Source organism: Lactuca sativa, chromosome 4 (assembly GCF_002870075.4).
Source record: "Lactuca sativa cultivar Salinas chromosome 4, Lsat_Salinas_v11, whole genome shotgun sequence".
Lineage (NCBI taxonomy): Eukaryota > Viridiplantae > Streptophyta > Magnoliopsida > Asterales > Asteraceae > Lactuca > Lactuca sativa.
The window spans coordinates 91,603,650-91,609,649 of record NC_056626.2 but is presented as its reverse complement, the minus strand read 5'-3'; positions in this window follow the sequence as shown (position 1 = coordinate 91,609,649).

Below are 6,000 nucleotides of genomic sequence, written 5' to 3'. Positions count from 1 at the left end.
TTTTCAAATTTTTATCTGATTTTTCTTTAGCATGAATCAGATACACCTCCTTCACTTCCCCATGCTTATTTTCTGCCAGCTCCTTTAATGTGTATGATAAATTCATGTCTGCAAATTTTTCTTGCACAGATACGCTAGAAAACCTACAACAGCTCTCTAATAAAGGACTGTTGGTACCCATATATGTGACATCCCCAATTTCACGGCTAGTAAAGACCGATTTGTTTATGCTTTATTTGAAAATCAGAATATACTTATAAAGAAATATGTTGCGGATTTTGTTAACAAAAATATGACGAAAAATTTATTAAAGCATTTCCGAAGAAATGTATTTTCATTATATTAAAAACCTCGGGATGTCATTGTCAATACAGATCAAAAGCATAAACATAAACAACACAGGCCTTATAACATCTATTTATTCTAGTGGCCCATAATCCATTGAACTCTCATCAGACCATCACGCATGTGCTCTCTTGCCACTACCAGTACACAAGAAACTGAGTAGGTCAGGCTTGAGAGCCTGATGAGCACATAGGGTTTTCAACCCATAATAATTAAGTTCATTAATTTCATCAAATCATTCAACCCGATTACCCATTTCCGTTATCCTCACCTTAGGTCCCTAAAGCATCTACTATAAGGGACCTAGACTAAGGACTTTCATCAGGGTGACAACACTACTTGGGGATTAATCAACAATACATGTCAAATAAGGCAACCATGAGGGGATGGAGTACACCTGGTGAACAAGTAGTTCAAATAAAGACGTATAGGTTGCGAGCCTGCTAGCGTTCCACTGGACTTTCTAGAATAGCTCGTGGTCGTCATCTATACTCCACTAGATGACTTGATCATCATAAACATCAAGACCTCTCATCATTTTATTTCATCACACATCAACTATTTCATCTACCCTTGTTTTACCTAACATATTCGTAGATAAAAAATACATGTACAATTTGAATCATTTAAAACATGTATAAATCATTCATCCAACATTGATATCAAGAACACAGATAATATGCACACATAGCACGTAATTTATATTAAATACTTCATTTATATGTGTAAGATGAAAGTAACTATGCACTCACTTGTTAAAGTGGTGATTCCAACTTGGACAACGCTTCGCTTCTTAACAATATAATTTCCTTCGACGAAACCGAGCCGAAAAGCTTTTTTTCTCGGAGCCTTCTGGCGCTTCGAGGCTTTCCTCTAGCACTTAGAAGATACTAGAGGTTGGGAGGTCTTAGAGAGAACTTAGAGAGAGAAGAGAATCGCTTTGGTGTGAGAAGTGAGGGAGACCCTCACACCCCCTTTATAGGCTCCAATCCTCGGTTACATTGGGCGTACCCTTGCAGGTACGTTGCGCGTACCTCGGTGCACAGGGCATTCCCGCTTATGCAGCGCCTATGGGAGGACATATGTCTGAAGTCTGATGGGGCGACGTGGCTGATCCGAGGCCAAGCATGCGAGAACGTGGGGCGTTCTGGCTTATTACGCGGAGCGTTCATAGCTTCGTATTTCACACACCCGACTTCTAAATTCCGTAACTTTCGCATACGAGCTCCATTTTTATGTTCCTTATATCCACGCGTAGGTGGCAACGTACTTTACAAGTTTCGTTTAGACTTCGTCGGCTAAATTTGACGTTATTTTTAAAGTTATATTTTTAACAGGCCGGGACATGTAAAGTCCGTTAAAAATTCATTACTTTGTCATCCGACATCTGTTTTCGTCTGTCTTTTTATCGTTGAGCTCCTACTAACGAGATATTAGGTTCTCGTTTAGGTTGTGTTGGCTAAAAATTGGTCGATCTAAGATTCGAACTCCGGGTTGCATACTACTATGCCAAATTTTAGAAAAATCATAACTTTCTCATACGAAGTCAGATTTGGACGTTCTTTTTATGAACGTTCTCCATTTAACGTATACTACGACTTTCATTTAGATCGCTAAGGCTAAAAAGTATTTTTTCGTAAACTCACTTTTTTCATCAGACAACGTCGTGTCGGTTTTGTCGCGAAACTTCGATAGGTCATAACTGCTTCGTTATAACTCGAATTTCGGCGTTCTTTATATTTCTGGAATCTTTGTCATGACTACTACAACTTTCTTCATAGATATTGGGTTTATCTTTTATTTTATTGTTGATGCTTATTTTCATTCTTAATTTATTATATCTTATAAATAAGTATAATGCACATAAAATCACATAATTCACATAATATTCAAGTAATTCCTCTTTATTACTTCAAAATAGGATACAATGGTTGACCCTAACCATTACGTATCACACTAATGCTTTGCCTAGAAATACGGGCGTTACAATATAATTGACATAAATATTTTCAGAAGGAAAACCATTATTATTAATTTGAAAGTTAACCACTTCCTCATCAAACTCCATTGAAATCATTCTATTAAAAACATCAATTTTTGTTTTTGTAGTTTTCGTAAAAGACCTTCCCAAAATAATAGAGTTTGTATATGAAGTATCTATGTTCCCCATGTCCATGTAAAAAATAGCGAGAAAAATCAGATTATCCACTTGGAAAAGAACATCATCCAATACACCTTTTGGGTTTACTGTTGAGTGGTCAGCCAACTGTATAATTGTCCAGGTCTTTTGTAAAGTTCCCGTTTTTAATTTCTTAAAAACAAAAAAGGGAAGGACATTAAATGAAGCTCCTAGATCAAGCGTGGATTTTGGAAAACTAAGGTTCCCCAATTTACAAGGAACTGAGAAAATCCCCAGATCCTTACAATCTCATTAACTTTCAGTTTCTTTTTTTTTTTTTTTTTTTGAAATGCATAAAATTTTCAGAAACTTGGCATAACGAGGGATGTGTTGGATAATATCTAAAAGTGGAAGATTTACTTCAACCTTGCGAAAAATTTCCATAATATCTTCATCATCTCTTTCGCGCGTCGAACTCTTCAGTCTTGATGGGGATGGAGGTAAGGGCTTATATTCTTTCAGATTTGTCTTCACTGGTTTTGGAGTTTCTTTTTCTTTGTTTTCTTCAACTTCTTCTTCAACCGAAACCTCTTCATACTCTTCAGCTTCAGCTCTTTTTCTGTCTCTTCCACATCTCCTTCTTCTATCAGAACTTCTTCAAATTCCTCATCAGCTTTGTTTTCTGGTTCTGATAAGCTTGGCCTCCATAAGTCTTCCCGCTTCTTAAGGAAATAACACTCATATTGTGCTTTGGATTGTTTTCAGTATGTTCCGGTAACTTCTCTTGAGACTCCAAACGTCCCACAGAAGTGGCGAGTTGAGACACCTGCTGTTCTAGATTCTTGATACTGGCTCTAGTTTCTGTCTGGAATGCTTGTGTTCTCATGGCAAGACTCTTCACTATATCTTCTAAGGCCACATTGGAAATGCTGGGTTGCTGATTTTAAGATTGATTCTAACAATTCGGATTCTGACAGTTGGGTTGGTAATGAGAATTTTGCTGAAAGCCCAGTTGCTGATAATTTCACTGCTGATGAAATCCGGGTGGGATCTGATATTGGTGCTTCTACTAAAAATTATTCTGGTAATTATTATGATAGCCTCCAACAACTTTTATTGCAGTTGTATCCACTTGCAGTAACGGACACATATATGTTGGATGTTCCGTCTTCAAACAGATACAACATGGTTTCTTCGCAGCTATTTTTTCTTTCATTAGGAGAAGAACAGCCTTTGTTAGTTTAGATATCTGAGACTCCAGATGAGTGTTGCTGATTTCCTTGACACCCCTTGGCTGATATGGATACCACTCGTCTTCATTTCCGGAATGTTTAGACTCGATCGCCAACTTTTCGATCAGCTCTCTGATTTCAGTTGGTGTCATATCACCAAGGAACCACCACTGGAAGCATTTATCAGGCACCTCTCCATGGGTGCCAGGCCTTCACAAAAACAATTATAAAATTGATAATCGTTGATCCCATGTTAGGGACACCGAACCAGAAGCTTCTTGAATCTTTCCAAGTAAGTATGTAAAGCTCCTTGTCTTCCTTGTTTGGTCCCAAGGATTTCTCATCTCCACTCATGCCTGCTTCTTCAGATTTGGATTCTGACGAATATGTGGGTTCAGATTTGACTAAGGGTGGTGGAGAGTATGTTTTAAGGGTTGTTTTAAGGAGAAGATGGGGGTATTTTTGGAAAAAATGGATCTGGTTCGTTCCACAAGGGAGTGCCTTGTGGTGCGGAGGTTTCTGGAGCTAGGGAGGATGGTGAACCAAAGAGACCAGCTGATCATTTATTTCTTGTTGCTACTTTTTTCAATTTCCATTCAGCTCTTTCGATTTCTGGATCAAAAGTTAAAGGTGTACCTGGACGAAAAATTCTTGGTATAAAACAATCAGAATGCATCGTGTCCCTTGAAACGGTGCCACTTTGTTAGGACCGGTTGTCGTGCGCGTATTATCACTATTGATCGTTTATCACTGCTGGTTGCACTAAAATATAGCACACGGAAGCAGGGTTGAATCCTCATGGACACTGCCTAAAAGTCAATGCCTTTTTGCATCAGGCACATTCTAGTCAAAACAAAAATTATTAAGAAATGGATTTTGAATTAAACTAAATAAACTAAATTTTGAAATGATATTAAATTTAAACGAAAATCAATATTATAAATGATTTCAGTTTTACTACGACTTTCCTAATCATGCAACTAGCCCAGATCTGATTATTTGAGATATGTTCTATCTAAGCTGGTACTGAGAAAAACTAACAAGCTCTAGTATAATCTCTTTTACCTAAATTAGTTAATCAAAACAAGCTCTTTGAATTAACCCTAACTTTTTATTGTTCAATTAAACAAGCTCTTAATTAAATCTGAAAAATTGCATTAATTTATATGTAAAATTTCCAGCAATATCCAATATTTCTCACAAGCTCGAAAGTGTAAAGATACGATTTCTCAGTTTATAATAAATTCAAATCCCAAACACGGAACCAATTTATTACTTGTAACTTATTACTAATTAATTAGAACAATTATGGATTATATTAATCGATTAACTGGAATGATTAAACCCTAATTAGGCAATCAAACTAACATGAATTTAAAACCAAACATTCATTTAGAACAAAACTGAAGAATCTAGATAGAAACACAAGTCAAAAACCATATCTAAAGGTCAATCACATGAAAAGTGCTAGTCTATTACAGAAATAAAAACTAAGGGTTTAGCCAGACATGGCTAAAATCTGATGAAAACAGATGAAAAGAGACATCAAACAACTAATCTTACTAACCTAACTAAAGGAGATGATCCACAGTCTTCAGATCCAGAAATTGTTGGAATCGGAGAAGAAACGCCTCCAAAATCATATTTTCGTCATCTGGAACTTCAGGAATCGACTAGCATACCAATTCCCCTTACTGGAATGTCATCTTAGTCTATTCATAAGCCTAGCAGAAAAAAGGCAATACATATGATTATATGTAGCAAGGTTGCGATCACATGTTTTTAATACAACACATCTCGGGCCCTTTAATGAAGTAGAATGCTATTTTGGAACTTTTTGGCAAAGTTTTGATCGCATACGGAAAAGTTATGATCACATGTTTTCATTTTTTCTCCCAGGTGAATTTTTGGCATGAAAAAACCTCAAAGACAAGTTGTGAGCATAAATTTGATCGCATAAAGGCTCCATGCGATCGCATGGACAAGAGTTTCGATCGCATGTTTTGCGTAAGTCATCCAAAATTTCGTCTAGTTTTTAGATCATTTTGAATCTCGTCAATCGGAGTTACGGTTCATGAGATATGGTCTAAATACAGACAGGGGGTCAAAGCTGCTAGCAACATCCTTTAGCTTTAGATTGTAGAATCTATCTTCGTGTGATCAATTCGATCGAATGTTTCTTGACCAAAACAACTTCCAAGGACATGTATTGATTATTTACACAAATTCCAAAACAGTTCAAGGACATCAAGTCTACTGGTCTACTAGTAAAATAAATATTTATCTTAAGAGAAGGTTCAAAGG